The following is a 19,393-nucleotide window of genomic DNA, read 5'->3' on the forward strand; positions in this document are numbered from 1 at the left end:
GGTCCCCACTTGCCACAACTAGGGGAAGCCCTCGCACAGAAACGAAGACCCAACACAGCAAAAATAAATAAATTAATTAATAAACTCCTACTGCCAACATCTAAAAAATAAAAAATAAAAAATAAAGGTGCATTTAACCATGGAATTCTGAAGGTTTTATATAGTTACAAAGGAATGGCTTAAGTTATAGAAGTCTCCATTAGAATCTTAAAGGAGTCGATTTTCTAGCTTTAATATTTTTTTTTCCCTTGGCTGCATTGGGTCTTCATTGCTGTGCGCGGGCTTTCTCTAGTTGAGGCGAGTGGGGGCTACTCTTCATTGTGGTGCACGGGCTTCTCATTGCAGTGTCTTCTCTTGTTGCAGAGCACAGGCTCTAGGTGCACAGGCTTCAGTAGTTGCAGCACGTGGGCCCTAGAGCACATGGGCTTCAGTAGTTGCAGAGTGTGGGCTCAGTAGCTGTGGCGCATGGGCTTAGTTGCTCCGTGGCATGTGGGATCTTCCCGGACCAGGGATCGAACCCGTGTCCCCTGCATTGGCAGGTGGATTCTTAACCACTGCGCCACCAGGGAAGTCCTCTAGCTTTAATCTTAAACTAATTATTCCTGAAACGTTTGCTTCCTGAAAGAACAATGAGATACCACTACACACCTTTAGAGTGGATAAAATCCAAAGCACTGGTAACACCCAATGCTAATAAGAATGTGGAGCAACAGAAACTCTCATTCATTGCTGGTGGGAATGCAAAATGGTACAGCCACTTTGGAAGACAGTTTGCAGTTTCTTATAAAACTAGACACACTCTTACCATATGATCCAGCAATCACACTCCTTGGTATTTACCCCAGTGAATTGAAAAATTACATCCAGACCAAAACCTGCACATGAATGTTTATGGCAGTTTCATTTATAACTGCCAAAACTTGGAAGTAATTAAGATGTCCTTTGATAGGTAAATGGATTAGCCAATTGTGGTACATCCAAATAATAGAATATTATTCATTCTAAGAAGTAATGACTTAGCAAACTAAAAACATTGAGGAACCTTAAACACATATTGCTAAGTGAAAGAAGCCAAATCTGAAAAGGCTACATACTGTGTGATTCCAACTAAATTACAGTCTGGAAAAGGAAAAACTATGGAGACAGTAAAAAGATCAGCAGTTGCCAAGGGTTCTGGGGGAGGTAAGGATGAATAGCTGAAGCACAGGGTATTTATAGGGCAGTGAAAAATCATTCCACATGATACCTTAATGGTAGATAAATGACATTATCCATTTGTCAAAACTCATAGAACCGTACAACACAGAGTGGACCCTAATGTAAACTATGGACTTTGGTTAATAATAATGTATTGATATTGGCTTATCAACTGTAACATGTATCACACTAATGCAAGATGTTAGTAATAAGGGAAAGTGTGTGCAGGGTGGTGAGTAGGGGAGTGGACAGGGTGGGTATATGGGAACTCTCTGTACTTTCTGCTCAATTTTTCTGTAAACATAAAACTGCTTTGAAGATAAAGTCTGTTGATGAAAAATGAAAGGCAAATAAAAAGGCCATGCACCCTCCAAAAAAAGTTTATGTCCTCTTTACATATTTTGTGGTTGTTGCTATTTATTATCTCTATAAAAATACCACCTCGACTAAAAATCTGGATTTGATTTGTAACAAACCACCCACATTAAGACATCAATTTTGATTTCCAGTTCAAACTTTGGGAATTATGGACCAAGCTATCTTAAATATCTCCAAGAGCAAAGATCATCTAGAATCCATGGAATGACACCAAGATTTTCACCACTCTTTGTAGCTTGTCAGTTCTTCTGTCACATAGCCAGAGGTTTCGGCCTGAGTGGAGTATTTACAGTAACCCCTCTTGTGAGGGTTTATTCTCGACTGGAAGCTTGTCCCTGGAGTAGTGGTATTCTTCTATACTTGCTAACTGTATTTGTTTTCAAGGGCTGCCCTAACAAACTATCACAAACTGGGTGGCTTAAAACAATAGAAATTGATTCTTTCTTAGTTCCAGAGGCTAGAAGTCTAAAAATCAAAGTGTCAGCAGGGCCATACTCCTTCTGAGACTCTGGGTAGAGTCCTACCTTGACTCTTCCTAGCTTCTGGTGGTAGCCACCAATCCTGGGTGTTCCTTGGCTTAAATCTGCATCACACAACCTCTGCCTCTGTCATCACATGGCATGTCCCTATGTATCTCTCTGGGTCTCTTCTCCTCTTATGAGGACACCAGTCATATTGGATTAATGGCCCTACTCCACTATGACCTCATCTTAACTTGATTCCATCTACAATAACTACTACTACAACTCTATTTCCAAATAAGTTCCCGTTCTGAGGTCCTGGGAGTTAGGACTTTAACATATTTTGGGGGGGACACAAATCAAGCAACAATACTAACAGAATAATTAGGTCAAGTTGTGGGCACGGTTTGACTTTTAACCTGAAGCAAAGCATTCTCAGAAATGACATCTTCTACTGAGAACAGCCTTGGGATTCTACATAGACCAAAAGTCCAACTCTTACTACCATGTACAGTCATGCTTCCTCGGACATCAGGTAGAACATTCATTCAGGGACTCTTTACCTATAGGCTAATAGCTCTAAAGAGGCTTTTTTTTTTAAATCAGCCTCACTGGGCAGGACTGTGTAGCTCTTTGAAGCCATCAAACCTGACAGTTCACACCACATAGGTAGCATCACCCAAAACCAGGCCTCGATCTGAATTATTCACAGCCTCAGTTCTGAACTTTCTGCCCTAGACTTTCCTCCCCACTTATATCTTATTCTTTCAGCTTCTGATCTCATGATTCCTCTTACTGATGATGGTTATACTTGTTCTTTGGACTTGATGTTTAGCACCATTTCTCTGGCTCTGACCAATATCTTTCTTCCTGGACCCCAGTTTGAACTTACCAAAGACCGTGTTGTAGTCAGGCATGGTGGGCAAATACTCTATAATGTCCACCCATATGCAGCACAGTCATCTGAAGTTAGTGCTCCCATTGAACCATATGAATCAGAGCCAAACATCAAGCCATGACCTCTAAGGTTCTAGGCCATCCCTTGTGCTGCCATGAAAAATTGGACCTTCTTTGACCCAGACAGAACCATCCTTTTTCCACTGGGAACATATTTCTGCATTTATTTTCAAAACTGAAAGTACATTTTTAAAAAAAGTACATTTGAAGGTTTTACACAGATTTGATGGAAAGTCTTAGGAACTTAGAACTCTTCTTCAGGTTCTTAATGGTGTCAGTCTTCTGCCCTCATATCTTGCCAGGAACAACCCTAGGAAATGTCCCCAATAACCTCTTAAGTACTGCATTCAATCACTTGTTTTCAGCCCTCACACTGCTTGACTTCATAATGCTATTTGACACTATTGACCCCTCCCCATGTCTCAAAAATCAGCTCTCTCTTGACTTAAGAGATAGAACCTCTGCTATTTTCTCCAACTTCACAGTCTCCTTTGCGCTCTCTCTGGCTTCAACCATCCTTTAATCATTGGTCATTCTCCAGGCTCTCTCCTTGGCTTTTTGCTGTCATGCTATACCTTCTGTGGGTGATCCCATTTCCTGTCAAGTCTTCAGTTATATGTTAATGATTTCCAAATCTGTATCTCCAGCCTCGACTTCTTTTCTGAGCTCCAGACCTGTGTATCCAATGACTGGGCACCTCAAGTTCAACGTGTCCAAACAAATCTCATTGCTTATATTGCCTACCTCAGTGAAAGTACCATCATCCTAGATTTGTTACCCCATTTCACCCCTCACCTCTAATCTACATGTTCTCTTTCTCTTAAACGACCCTGTCTCTTTGTACTCACTAGCTTTACCCTAGTTGGAGGCTTTACTACACTTTGGACCATTTTAATAGCCTTTTGCCTAGTTTGTCTCTCACTTCATACCGTTCTCCACCTGGCATTCAGAGTGAAAATGTCACAGCATGAAAGTCTTCAGTCACTTTCCATTGCCTACAGGATAAAGTTCGGTTTCCTTAGTAAGCCATTCAAGGGGTGGCCTTTCGCACTTTGAACCTCATCTTTTGCTTGCTACGCCTCCTCCCCAAAGCTTCAGTCATATCAAACTATTTCTAGATCCCAATGTGTATTATTGTTTTATGCCTTTACTTCTTTTTCTCTCTGCCTGGAAGGCTTCCCCTTCTCCACCCCCGACTACTTAGAAAAGGCTCAGGGCCAGACTTCCTTTCTGAATACGAGGTAAGAAAAGTGGACCTCTGTAAGAGCTCATCCTTGCGGACATCCCAGCAGACACTCTGTTGGGCAGTTGGTCCCTTTTTCATCTGGGCCCTGAGAGAGAGAGAGCTGTGGCATGGTGACCCTGGATCCCTGCCAGAAGCTGCAGGGCAAAGACAACTTCTGTGGTGGACTCTTCCGGATGTGTGTCAGTTCTGAGTGAGGCTTTGAGGCAGCCAGGTTCTCAGGTTGGATCTCCTCTTGGCAGGCAGACAGCTTCTCCATGCCCTAGGTGCCAGCATTGCAAAGGTTTCTGCTGAGGGGTTCCAGTTTTCCACAGTTACACAGATAGCTAGACCTACCCTTGTCTTTGGCCTGACTCAAAACAGATGGGTGAATGGGACTGTTCCCAGCCCCACTGGCTCCTGGGGTACATTGTGGCTGGCCCACAGTATCCGTCATGCAAGAGGCCTCTTTCTCGAAATAACTTATAGGATGATCTCTCTCTCTCTCCTCAGCATTTATTCAATCAACCAATATTTATTGACCAAGAACTATACACCAAGCACTCTACTTAATACTGAGGACACAGCAATATACAAAAAACAGGCAAAGAAAATCAGTGCCTTTTTTGAGCTTACAGTGTAATGTGGGAGACAGACATTAAATACAAAGACATGTAAATATTTCCTTAGTAGCCTTTGTGAAGGAAACCGTGCAATGAAGGAAAAGTGCAGGGTTCTATGAAAGAACTGAGTCTTTGTCAGCCTGATTTGTTGGAGAAATGAAATCCCTCAAGTGAGTACAAAGCAATTGCTTTTCTCTTGAAGTTTTAAGTTTTTCTTCTCCATTTGTATGAGTTTCTTATACGTTAAATCTATTAATCCCTTGTCTACTATATTTGTTGCAATTGTTTTCCATGTTAAAAAATTCTAATTAAATCTAAAAACTCTGACACATTTGAGTATTACAGGCTAGTTATGTAGGTGTCCCCTATTTGAATTTGTCTCATGTTTTCTCATGACTAGGTCCAGGTTATGCATTTTTGGCACAGTTGTCATAGAAGTGATGCTTTCGACTTTTCATTGCATCCTATCAGGGGCACGTGATTTCAATGTATTCTGTTACTGATGGTGTTCACTTCCATCACTTGGTTAAGGTTTTCCACTATGAAATTACTCCTTTTCCCCTTGTATTATTATTTTGTGGACTCCTTTCTCACCCTGCATGGACTCCAACACCCCACACCAGGCTGCTCATCCATGCATGCCTTCATAACCCAGGAATGGACAACCTTCTCACCCCGTTCAGGCTCTGACAACCCATGCCTGGCCACTCCCATGTGTGGATGCCCTCCTCACCCTCTCTGGGCTCTGACACCCCTTGCCAAGCCTTTCCTCCACACGGATGCCCTCTCTTACCCTGCTCTGGTTCTGATGCTGAGTATTCCCCCTTCATGGAGGCCACTGTCATTCACTTGGGTTCCAACATCCTATGGCAGGTGCTCACCTCGCAGATGGACACCCTCCATTTGGGCTCAGATGTCCCATTCTGGGTCCTCCCCCTGCATGGACACCTGCCCATGCCGCTTAGATTTTGAAACTTCACCTGCTTGGAGTCTGACTCCGAAAAAATGCTGGGGCTCTGCAGGGATGCCCTTCTGACAGTGACCTGGCTCTGACTTCTCACTCCAAGCTGCCTTTCCATGCACCTTGCTCCATCCCTCTTAATGGCATGGGGACTGAACTGCTCAGACAGAGAAGAAAAAGGAACAAAAGAGGAAGAAGTAGAGCTCTACCCACTCTGCTACATCCAGAGTCTAAAGCCACGGTCAACTCTCATTGAGATTATCTGGATTATTTCAAAAAGCTCCACCTTTTTAAAGGGTGCATTTAAATGCCATCTCTTTATGAAGCATTTTCTTTTCTAAAAAAGAATTATTTTATTGAAGTATAGTTGATTTACAATGTTGTGTTAATTTCTGCTGTACAGCAAACTGATTCAGCTATACACACACACACACACACACACACACACACACACATATATTCTTTTCCATTACGATTTATCACAGGATATTGAATATAGTTCCCTGTGCTATACAGTAGGACCTTGTTGTTTATCCATTCTATATATATTAGCTTGCATCTGCTAATCCCAAACTCCCAATCCATCCATCCCCTCTCCCCTCCCCCTTGGCAACCACCATTCTGTTCTCTATGTCCGTGATTCAGTTTCTGTTTCATAGATATGTTCATTTGTGTCATATTTTAGATTCCACATATAAGTGATATCATATGGTATTTGTCTTTCTCTTCTGACTTACTTCACTTAGTATGATAATCTCTAGTTGCATCCATGTTGCTGCAAATGACATTATTTCATTTTTTATGGCTGAGTAGTATTCCATTATATATATGTACCACATCTTCTTTACCCATTCATCTGTCGATGGACATTTAGGTTGTTTCCATGTCTTGGCTATTGTAAATAGTGCTGCTATGAACATAGGGGTGCGTGTATCTTTTTGAATTATAGTTTTGTCTGGATATATGCCCAGGAGTGGGATTGTTGGATCATATGGCAACTCTATTTTTAGTTTTCTGAGGAACCTCCATACTGTTTTCCATAGTCGATGCACTATTTACATTCCCACCAACAGTGTAGGAAGGTTCCCTTTTCTCTACTCCCTCTCCAGCACTTGTTATTTGTAAATTTTTAAATGATGGCCATTCTGACCAGTGTGAGGTGGTACTTCATTGTAGTTCTGCTTTGCATTATGAAGCATTTTCTTATCAATTCATCCAACTATTAGTGATCTTTCCCCTTATTCAGAAACCTCAAGACTCCCGTGACATATTCATTTATTCAACAAAGGTTTACTGTGTGCCAACTCTGGCACCAGGTGCCGAGCAGGATGCTGAAGATAGTGTGGCAAGTGAGCCCCCAGCCCTGATGGAGCTTACAGTGTAGTTAGAAATACAGGCAAATGAACAGAGAATAATAAAGTGTGCCAAATGCTCAAGTGAGAGAAATGCATAGTCTGTAGGTCATTAAGGGGTGGTGGAGAAATGAGGATGAAGAGATAGGTGAGGCCAGCTCGTGTAGGGCCTTTATAGCAATTCATTCACCATACACTGGTGTAGAATTTACTGAGTGCCAGCCATGGTTCTGCACACTGGGAATACAGTTATACAAAACAGATAAAACTCTGCCCTCATGTAGTGTATATTCTAGTGGGAGGAGACAGCTGATGAACAAACTAAACAATGGTTTTAAGTACTATGGAGAAAAATAAAACAAGGAAGGGGATAGGAAGTGTCAGTGGAGGCAGGGAACTTAGCAGAGGGGGCAGTAACCATTTTAGGGTGAGCGCAGAAGACCTCACTGATAATAGTTTACTTCCTCAATTGGTGTAAATGCAGGAATGAGCCATGCCTACATAAAATGTGGGCATTTCAACCAGAGGGAAGAGCAGGCATAAAGGCCCCAAGGCAGAAGTGAGGAAGAACGAAGCTACCTTCTAGAACAGAGGAAGGAGGGGCGGTGGGAAATCGGGTCAGATGCTAATAGGGAGCCAGCACCCTTAAGGCCTTGCAGGTCAACATAAATCTTTCAATTGTATCCTATTCTGCGTAGAATAGAAAGTCATTGTAGAGTTTTGAGAAGAGTGGCAAGGTCTGGCTTATGTCTTAGGAGAATCAGAACAGCTGCTGGGTTGAGACTAGACCATGGAAGTGGAAAGCAAGTGTGGAGTCAGGGGAACTGGTTAGGAGTCTACTGAGAGGCGACGGTAGCTTTCTGCTCTGGTGATAATAGAGAAAGTGGTTTGGAGAAAGAGCCAGTAGGATTACTGAATGATTTTATGGGGGATCAGGTGCTCGATAGGGCAAGAGAGGATTCAGAGATATCTCCAAGTCATATAAGGGATTGAAACAAGAAAGTGATATGTGCTTTACATTTTAAAAATATCCCTCTAGCCATTGGGTGGAAGATGGAATGGGGGGTGGGGAGGTCAATTTTGAATGTAGAGAGGGCAGTTAAGGGGCTATTCCAGTAGTCAAGGTGAGAGATGAGCCTGTTCTGGACTGGACTGGTGGCAAGGGAGATGAAGAAAAGCTGATGGGTATAGAATACACGATGGAAGTAAAACTGACAGGACTAGGTGATGGGCTGGGTGTGAGAGGGAAAGAGAAGAATCAAGAATGACCCAGGTTTTCATCTTCAACAACTGGGTAGTGCCAATAACTGAGATGGGAAATCTTGGAAGAGAAATAGGTTGATGTGGAAGGGGGAAATCTAGAATTCTGTTAGATATACAAGTGGAGATGCTAAGTAGGCAACTGGATATACATTTTTGAAGCTCAGAAGAGAGAGCTCCATCTCAGAAATGTCTCAATCTGAGACACCCCTCCATCCCTAATCACAATGTTCCATCCCTTTACCTGTCTCCTAATCAACATGCTCTTTGGTTTCATCAGGACCTCAATTCCCATCCTCCATCCTCATTCTCCAAGTCTGGCAGCCACCTTCTAGCTTCATTATTTTTCTCTTTGGCTCAAACTCAGTGCTCTGCTTTGTCAAACATTCCAGTTGAATTTGCTCTATTTTGTAACTTCTGTCATATCCGTCTTGCTAATCCTCAATCCTGGACAAATACAGTCATGTTTCTTTTTTTTTCTGTTCCTAGTCCCTCTTATGGGTTCATAACCTGAGATCCAAAGATGGGCTTCATGAATCCTCTGACTTGTAAATATATATATATATATACACATACATATATATATATATATATATATATATATATATATATGCATTTATTTGAATAGACCATGCATTGTACTTACATTTCCAGAAGGATTCAGGACCTTAAGAAATTTTGAGAACTTTTACATTAAATGATGCTGGCAAATATTAAAAACAAGCAACAATAATTAGTCCCATTGTAAATTCATGTTATGGGAGCTCAGCTAGTTCCTTAATGTCACTTAGTGATACCTTTTACTGTTATTAAAAGTTCAGGGATTGGGGAAATATGAGGGGAAAAAGACTCACAAAATTATATTTGGGGTTGATTCTTTCACTTACAGATGCTTCTTAAGGCATAGTGGATATTCATCTAGGCAGAGCAGAACAGAAAGAACATGGAATTAGGAGTCCCAAGGTCTAGCTCCATCTCTGCCTAAAACTAGTAGTGTGTCTTTAGGTAAGTCACCTAACTGTTTCTAAGCCTTAGTTTCCTCATCTGTAAATAGAGGTGATAGTATCTCCCGAAGTTTTTAAGGGTCAAAAATTGTAACAAACATTATGTGAAAGTGTTTTGTACATACCTAAACTACAGACCCCATGTTGCTAAGGAGAAACGGCTGAATTCTCAAAAGTGTGGCATTTCTTTTCCTGAGACAAATTGAGAAAAAGGGTCAACAGGGCAAAGTCCTGAAAGCAATACGAAGTGGACAGAGAATTCATAATTACCAATTGATTCAACATGTTTTGCTGTAAACATACTCCTGGAAATATTTTGAAAATCTTCAGCTGTTAATCTCCAGGCACTGAGCTGGGCCAAACAGGGAGGGGCCTTGGGTGGAATGATGAAATCCAGGATGTGTCTTTTTGGCCCCCCTCACCCATCCCCAGCCCCACACTCCACGCCTGTACCCAGTGTCTCCTGCTGGCAAAGTCAGAAAGTATCTCACCCTGCAGCAATGTGGGAGCATGGAACAGCCTGAGGGCAGAGAGGGGCTGAAAGAAGGCAAGCAATCCTTCCTGCCAATTCCCCCTCCCTTGGTCTCTTGCCAAAAAGAAGTCATGTCTCCACCTGGCTCTCTCTCCCTCCCTGTCAATTTTCTTTCTACCAGGGAGCTTTGCAGTTTCTTAAGGAACTCTTGAAGACCTATAATTTTTCCAGACTCCAGTGAAAGAATTTTTCATGGTGTCATTCTAGGCACTGCGACCAGCAGTGTGTAGAAGCAATGCCTCCTCAGCACATTAAAAAAATCCAGCTCAATATTTGCTTTCCAGTCTTCCTGCTCTGAAGATCAGCCTTGGTGACAGAAAAGAGAGCTACAAGCCTTGAACGTTCTAGTCAAACATTCTCTTCCCAGAATCATGAGTCACCAGGGTGGTTGGCTTAGCTAATAAATAAATATTGAAGCACTGGCTTCTTGTTGAATCCTTGTAGTTAATAATTCTTCAAAAATAGGTAATCCTCAGTAGTGTCACATAGCAAATATACTTGAGATCATGGTATAGTGCAGTGGTGCTCTATGTAGGGTGAGCACTGGAATCTGCTGAGGGAGGGGATTATTGGAATCAACTAGGACCCAACTCCAGGGAGTATGATTCATTTGCTCAGAGGGTAAGTGATGGGTGGGGTGGGCAGGGCATTAGTATAGTCTTAAAACTCTCCAGGTGAAACAGTCTAGCAATTCCTTAAATGATTAAGTATAGAGTTGCCATATGACCAGTGATTCCACTCTCAGGCATATACCCAAGAGTAGTGAAAACATATATCCACACAAACACTTGTACATGAATGGTTTATAGCAGCACTATTCATAAAAGCCAAAAGGTGAAAACAACCCAATGCCAATCAATGGTTGAAGAGATAAACAAAATGTGGTATATCCATAAAATGGAATATTATTCAGCCATAAAAAAGGAATGGAGGACGAATATATGCTACAATCTGGATGAAACTTGAAAACATTATGCTAAGTGACAGAAGGCAATCACAAATGTCCAAATATTATATGATTCCATTCATATGAAAGTCCAGCACAGGGAAACCTATAAAGACAGCAGGTAGATTAGTGGCTGCTTAGGGCTGGGGGTGGAGGATGGAGGGATAGCAGGGTGATAGCTAATGAGTATGGGGTTTCTTTTTGAGGTAATGAAGATGTTCTAAAATTGACTGTGGTCAGGTTTGCACGTATATGTGAATATATTAAAGTCATTGAAATGAGTGAATTGTACGGTGTGAATTATATCTCAGTAAAGTTGTTTAAAAGAGAGAGACAGAAAATAAAACACTCTCCGGGTGATTTTAATGTGCAGCTGAGGTTGAGAACCACTGGTGTAGTTGAAGGAGCATGCAATTGAAGTTAGACAGACCGGAACAAAATGACTGTGTCATTAGGTGACCCAGCTGTGGTTCTCTGAGCTTCATTTTCCTCATCTGGAGAATGAGGATAATAATTTCTGTCTCATAGGCTTGGAAGGAGGATTTAGTGTGGAAAACAAATGAAAGTATGTATGTGTAGCATCTGACACTTAGCAAGCCAGCACTCTATTAAAGGAAGCTATTGCCATCATTGGTTTTCTTTTCTGCCTGAAGGCTCAGAAGGACAGCATTAGAAATATCAGTTCTCACTGCACAAGCTGGGGGAAGGCAAACTGAAGAGTGGAGGGGACCAAGCCAAATACATTATTTGAATGTAGACTCAATAAATGTCCTCTGTGCTGCTAATAATTTTTTTGGCCCTGTCACAAAACCCACGTTCTTCCCATGAGTAAGACTGCAGTGTCATTGCTCATGGAGGAGATGGGTTGCTTCTTTTTTGCCTTTAGAGTTGATGGAAGACCAACACAGGCCCACAGTGGGATCTACTGACTTTCATAATATATTTGCTGTCAAATCTACCACTGTAGGGAATTCCCTGGCTGTCCAGTGGTTAGGACTCTACGCTTCCACTGCAGGGGGCCCAGGTTTGATCCCTGGTCTGGAAACTGAGATCCTACAAGCCACATGGCACAGTCAAAAAAAAAAAATCTAACACTGTAATATGTCTTTCAGATCCCCTCACTTATATCCATTTCCACTGTCATTACCTTAGGCCTCTAACACCTCTCGCCTAATGACTGCAACATTCTCCTTAACCGTCTCTAACCCTTTCCCCTCCTACTTCTTCTCCATACCTCAGTTCCAGCCATCTTGGTGAAGCACCCTTCTGATGGAATTTTTTATTTAAAGACCTTTCAATGGCTTCAAGCCTTTCAAGAGTTGCTGCTATATGACAGTTCTGTTAATAGCATCATCGTCCATGCAGTTGAGTTCAGTTCAACAATCTTTATTGATGGTCTGCTTTGTGATAGGTTGTGAAATAACTAGTAAACAAGACACAGTCCTTTCCCTATCAGAGTTTACCTTCTTGAAAAGGGAGGCAAACAAGCAATTTCGATGTATGTGTAGGAGATAGGCAAAGAAGAAGAGGCAAGGGGTTTCAGAGGGAAGAAAGAGAGTGAGCAAGGGCATGAGAGTATAAGCAAGAAACTACAAAGCCACAGGATATTAAACGGAAAGGTGTGAGGACAGAGTGGGGGAAATAAGGATGGACAAATAAGCTGGGGCCAGGTTACCCTAAGAAGTTTGGACTCAGTCTGATAGTGATAAGGAGCCCTTGGGGAGCTTTAGGCTAAGGGGAGATACAGGATTATATTTGCATTTGTAAAAGATCACTCCGGCTGCTTTGTAAAGGAAAGATTATAGTGGGTCAGGATTGGAGGCAGGGGAAGCTATATGGAAGCTAGATTATTTATGACTGTCCAATTACCCAAGCTAGAAACTACTTAGTTTCTATTCCCCCTCTTCATCATAACCAATAATCACATCAAGTCCTGTCAGTTCTACCGCCAAAATTGACTTAATCACTCAGCATTTATTGAATCCTTCTATGCATCAAACGCTGGGCTTGATGACAAAGGATCCATTTCTCTCCTAAGAGAAGCTGATTGTCTTTGGGGGGGAGGCAGATATGTAAATGGATAAATGTGAAATAATGTGATAAGTACTCACTGGGCACTGTCAAGGCAGGAAGAGGAAGAGAGAAACAAATGAATGTCTCTGCCTGAGGGCAATGAGACAGAAATCAGGGATCCAAGGAGATGAGGTATGAGTTACGTCCTGAAAGATGAGTAGAATTCTCTAGAGGGAGGAGATTTGGGGAGAGTGTACTGCACATGATGGGAATAGCTCCTGCAAAGGCATGGAAATGTGAATGAACAGGGCTTGTTTGGGAACCAGCAAGAAGTTTGGGGTCATGGGGACTGGAGATTAGGTTATGAAAGGAGGCATAGAAAAAGATGAGGTTGGAGAGGTAGGCCAAGTTGGAATGTGAACTCCCTTGTTTAGGGCAGTGGATCCTGGAGAGTCATGAGAGAATTTTAAGCTGAAGAATGTGATATGAGCAGATTTGTGACTCGAGTCCCTATCTTAGGCCATATTAATTTATCACCATCTCTTCATTTTTTGAAAAGATCCTGATTTTGCCCTATTAGGGCACTTGTTCTTTCTTGTTTATATGATTGCAGTGGTCTAACAGGTCTCCCTGCCCCAGAATCCCCTTCCAATTTATCCTCCACATTGGCATCTTTCTAAAACACCTATCCATTCCTGCCATTGTCCTGCTGCAGCCTGCCAGTGGCTCCCCATCGCTGCCAGGAAAAATCTTTAAATGCCCAGTACGGCACGCAAGACCCTTGTAATCCAGCCTGTGCTGCTTTCCAGCCTCATCTGTCATCCCTCCTTCCCATCCTTTTTCCAGCCTGCCCCTTTTGCTATCCTTGTTAACTAGAGGACTCCCAAGACCACCAGGCACATTTGGGGCTCCACATCTCTTCTCATTCTCCTCCCACAAAGGCTATCTGAAATGCCCTTACTGCAAACGTCTCCTTAGCTTTCAAGAACCAACTCGTAAGGCAAGTTCTTTCGACCTTCCCTTGACCCCCTACAGGGAGAACAAACCCCACTTCCAGGTACTTTCACTCTAAGCATCTTTGCCGTAAGCATTTTTTGCCATTTAACTAATTTGCTGTAAGGCAATTTTGCCCTGAAAAATTAAAAACACTGGTTGACAGTTTTTGGTTTGACAGTTTGGTTCACACTAGTTGAAATGCATTTCCTCCAATTAGTGATGTCATTGATGGCTTTATGGAGCTGACAGATGATGGATGATAATTTGCACTGAGTTATTTCTTATTTTGAAACACACTGTATTGGAGGAGAAAGAGGCCAAGGGCCTCAAAGGCGCAGACTTGAACCTGAGTTTCCCATAGAACTTTGGAATGTCTATCAAGGGACACATGACAACATGCCAAGAACACACAACAGTGTAGAGGCTTTCACAACACAATACAGAGCTCTGTTTTGTTTTGGTTTTGTTTTTAATATTTATTTATTCATTTGGCTGCGCCAGGTCTTAGCTGTGGCACACAGGATCTTCGTTGCAGCATGAGGGATCTTTAGTTGCAGCATGCGAACTCTTAGTTGCAGCATGTGGGATCCAGTTCCCTGACCAAGGATCGAACCCAGGCCCCCAGAATTGGGAGTGCGGAGTCTTAGCCACTGGACCACCAGGGAAGTCCCCAGAGCTCTGTTATGGATATGCATCCTAGCATTTGAAAATTGATACCTCTCTTAATGAAGGAAGACATTTTAGCAAAAAAGAAAAAGTTCAATGCCAAACGAGGAGAGGAATCACCAAGTTAAAAAAAAAGGAAAAAATACTATGAACAGAAGACTTGGAAGACAAGTACTTAACATACAACCCACAAAATAAAATCAGTTATTTTTGTAGTATTGCCATGAATCTACACACATTTAAAATGCTTTCTTGTATTTTGTATTTTGCAATAGTCTTTTTAATTTTGTTATTCATTTTTCATGCTTTATTATGTTGTCTTTAATGTCCCTCTTTTATTTTTCATTATTTTATCTTTTAGGGCAAAATTGCCTACAGCCAATTAGTTATGTGGTGAAAATGTGGTCCTTTTAATTTTGTTATTTATTTTTCATGTTTCATTATGTCCTTCTCAATGTCCCTCTTTTATTTTTTGTTATTTTATCTTTTATGGCAAAATTATCTTATGGCCAATTAGTTATGCAGCAAAAATGTTTGTGGCAAAAATGCTTATGGCAAAGATGCTTATGATGAAAATACTGGATACACAAATCCTTTCCCTTCTCTGGGCTCCCTGGCATCTGGTACATTCTGATATTAGAGCATACAGCATATTGCCTCATAATTATTGCTCGCAGGGCTGTCTCCCAGGCTGGCATGTAAGCGCCACCAGAGGATAAGGTCATATCACATTCCTCTTGTAAACTCAGCTCATAGCACAGTGCCTGGCATATACATAGAAGCTCAGTTAAATGAAGTTAAATAAAGGTGTTGATTTTCTTGTCCCTTTTTTGTCTGGAATAGTTATCTTCCCCACCAAGCAACTATTTACTGTCAAATGGATATCACTATTTTCTGGGTCGGATTTCCATTCCTAGGTCACTGAAAATATTCTTTTTAGCCAGCTGGAGAGCCAAAGGCCTGCAGCTCAGACTTCTCTTGGGTTAGAGAACAAGGGCTTCGATTGCCATGCCATAGTGGTCAGAAGACTCAAGCATCCACCAGACTCAGCTTGTAACCAAGCAGCATGATAAAGCCTTGCATTTGCCATTTAAATGTCCACACCCCCCATTTACTTCTATATATTTTGGGGCCTGAGCAAAGGGCCAAAACACTTGTAGAGATATCTTGGGGGCATGGCATAATGTCTATGCTTTGGTTGGGATTTTTCTAAGGGTAACCATGCAAATGTTCAAAAAAGGGACTGCAGGAAACCAGAGAAAACGATGTCCACTTGTATAAGGGATTCCTGAGGCTCCCTCCTAAACAATGAACCCCCAAACTGGGATTTACTGAAGGGTCAGAACCCCAGAGATCCTTACATTTCTTTTTTTTTTTTTTTTTTTTTTGTGGTATGCCGGCCTCTCCCGTTGCGGAGCACAGGCTCCGGATGCGCAGGCTCAGCAGCCATGGCTCACGGGCCCAGCCGCTCCACGGCATGTGGGATCTTCCCGGACTGGGGCACGAACCCGTGTCCCCTGCGTCGGCAGACAGACTTTCAACCACTGCGCCACCAAGGAAGCCCCACATTTCTTAATTATAGACTTCACACCTGTCCACTTTCAAGGTCCAAGAAAAAGTTCAGATGGGCTTAAGCCCCTCGCTCCCTCACATCCCTCTTCCAAACTTTAAAGCTTACAGCAGCTGGTAGGAGCTTCAAACTACTAAGTCCAGGGCATTCTCTGAGGCTTACAGCATGAGTAAAAGTATCTTGAGCCTCAGGAGCCAATTCCTGGAGGACTTTCTGGGGCATCTGGGAGTCTCTGGTTACACGGCAGACTGCACAGATCATTGATATTGAAGCACATACATGGGACTAACATCTGGGGGATAACCTGACATTGGTTTAAGGCCAACCTGAAAATGTCTCCAACTACTGGTGTCAAAGGATTTGGAGACTGAATATTGGTGTTGGGGGAACCAGAGTAAAAAATCTTTACTTCCATTAGTTTTATTACTCATAAAACTATCTTATGGATAAAAGAAGGGAGGGGCAGGGTAGGAGTTTGGTTACATGGGGTACAAGTTAATTGGTAGGTACGATGAAGGAATGGGGACAAGGATTAAAGGAAAGGCCAAGGAGATGACTGTAGGGGTGTAGGTGGGGAATCGCCTGAGATTTTGCAGAGAGAACAGGAATTATTGCCTCATTAAGGGGAAATATTTGAGAGGTTGGGGGACCCAATATGAACATTTCTCTGACTTGTCTAAGATGAGGCTGGGACAGGTCTGGGTCAGCTTCGAAATCTACTGGAGAGGAAATCCAGGCATGAGCAGCAAATACTCTTTCTTGACTGTATTCTCCTCCCTAGACTCTGGGGGAATTTAATCTTAGACTCAAGGCCCTTCCGTCCATATTTACAGTATGCCTGTATGGACCATCTCTTTATGGTATACATTTCTCTTGAAAGTGAGTTTAGTAACAATTACTTCTCTCATAAACAAAAACAGAAAGCAAAACAAAGGAGCAAAAAAAAAAATCAGCTTAGTGCTGCAGAGGATGCAGGAAGGTGGAAGAAGAAAATGCATTTCCCATACTACCTGCTATAAATGAAAATGACCAGCAGGAAATGGCAGGGTTAGAGTTTTCTAAAGAGTGAACACCCATCTGCCATACTGGTCTGTGATTGTAATTTCATAAAATACTTATTGAGCACCTATAACACACTAGAGGTAAGAAGTGACTTAGGCAAGGCCCTACCTTCAAGGAGCTCACAGTCTATGGGAGAAAACTTATGAATGGGTCCTGTACAATGACAGGACCATTGAGTTTGTGAATGGGGCAGCCTGGGCCATAGAGAGTAATGCCTAAGCACTGAAGTAGGTCTGTTTGCTGACAAAGGATGTGTCTGGGATCAACTGCACTTCTGGTCCTCCATTCAAACGCTAAGTTTAGGTAGAAAAAGGGTGCAGCTGAGCTCTGCAATGGATTCAGGATACAGCTGCTAAATCTAACTATAGTTCTTTTGGCACTGCTAACTGGGCTGGATTCTGCCTGGTGGCCAAAGACTGCCAAATCCTGATTTAAGACATTGACTTTCCAAAGAAAAATAGCTATAATGAAAATAGCTTATGTCTTACATAAAGTCTTAGCAATATAACAAACACATTACCTTTAAATAGGACCCATAGTATTTTGTTACATACGAACTGTCACACTGACTCAAAACAGTTATTTCTTGCTGTGTGTCTTTTGTGTTGTTTCCATGAGCTTGTAATTTTAACAGCACATATTTGACACTACCCAATGATGAATTTTAAGTAAATGTTTAATGAGAATTTTAAGACTTGTCCCAAAGTACCCTCCTCAACATTTTAATCATTTGACTTTGCCTTTATGATCTTAAGTCACAACTTTCCTGAGCTTTGGTTTCAACAACAAACTGGGCACAATAAAGTCCAAAACACCAGATAGCTGTAAGGTTCAAATGAGATAAATATATGTGAAAGCAGGACCCTCTCTGAAAAACTGTCTCTGTTTTAAATCTGAATGAGAAGTCTTACAGCCTTGGATATTGACCCACACAAGCGGCTATGTCCTGGAGGATGAATCTTCTCCCCAGATGAGAACATGAAAAGGGCAGAAAAGGTGAAGATATAAAGGTGACCTGGCTGTAACAGAGTACCCTACTGATATGGCTCATCAGGCATTTACCCTACTCCATCCTCTCTCTCTGTTATTCACTTGGTTAAAAATGTTGACCTTGCTGGATGAGGGATGCTATTCCTTCAGTAGAAAAAAAGGGGGAGGGCTCTGAAGTCATGAGAGCATTCCTTGTAGAAAAGGGCTTTTGGACTTGAAGGACAGCATCTAGTATGGCATATATGGGGTGTTTAGAGCCCAACTAAAGACTGATAATCGATGGTAATAAACAACAAAATATCTTCTGTATGTTATGACACAGGTATATAAATCTGCCCATTTTTACAATTTAAAAAATCCAGTTCATAATATATTTGGACAGACAGAACTGTCCAACTTCAAAGAAAACATTGAGATTAAAACATCTATTCAGTTCAACAATTTAAAAACACTAGGTTAAGCAGTGAATCAAAGTGATTGGCAAAACCTTTCACTGGATAAAACAAAGTGATAATTGTGTTGAATTTTCTTAATTCATTATTTCAGAATTTAATTATATTGCTAAATATCATCTGAAAAGTCCTACACATGGACAATTCCCAGCCAACAGATTTGTAGCTGGGCCACTTTCTCCATTTGGGACAAGTCATATACGTTATACTTTTTTACCCATTATTTCTAATTTATTTATAAGTTATTCAATTGATTAAATATTACATTTTAGGCTATATCTCAGTTTTTCCCCATATATGCCAGAATGGTGACTAAGGACACAAGTGAACGTTTAACTTGTTTAAACATGTACTGCAATACACATTATCATTTTGATAAAAAGTAATGACTTTTGAGTTATGAGATTTACAAGTTAGCAAATAACAAGTAGTAATACACCAAATAATTCAAGAAAACAACCTCAGTAATACAGATGTCTATTTTATTAAAAAAGTTACAAACAGGTGGACTGCAGAGTCGTCTTACAAAATGACAAGAACGAAATCTATTGGAAAAATTTTACTTTTACAAATCTTTATAGGTCATTGTTCAATGTTTGTACTTGTTATTCGAGATTTTTTACCTTTCATTGATAAAGTTACAGTACATTAGATCCATGATAATAGGTTACATGATTTTATTTGCAGAGCCCTACTGCAGTGATTTGAACAACTCCTAAACAGACGCCATAGTAAAGACGAGACACATATT

Source organism: Mesoplodon mirus, assembly GCF_964341445.2.
Source record: "Mesoplodon mirus genome assembly, chromosome: X".
Taxonomy (NCBI): Eukaryota; Metazoa; Chordata; class Mammalia; order Artiodactyla; family Ziphiidae; genus Mesoplodon; species Mesoplodon mirus.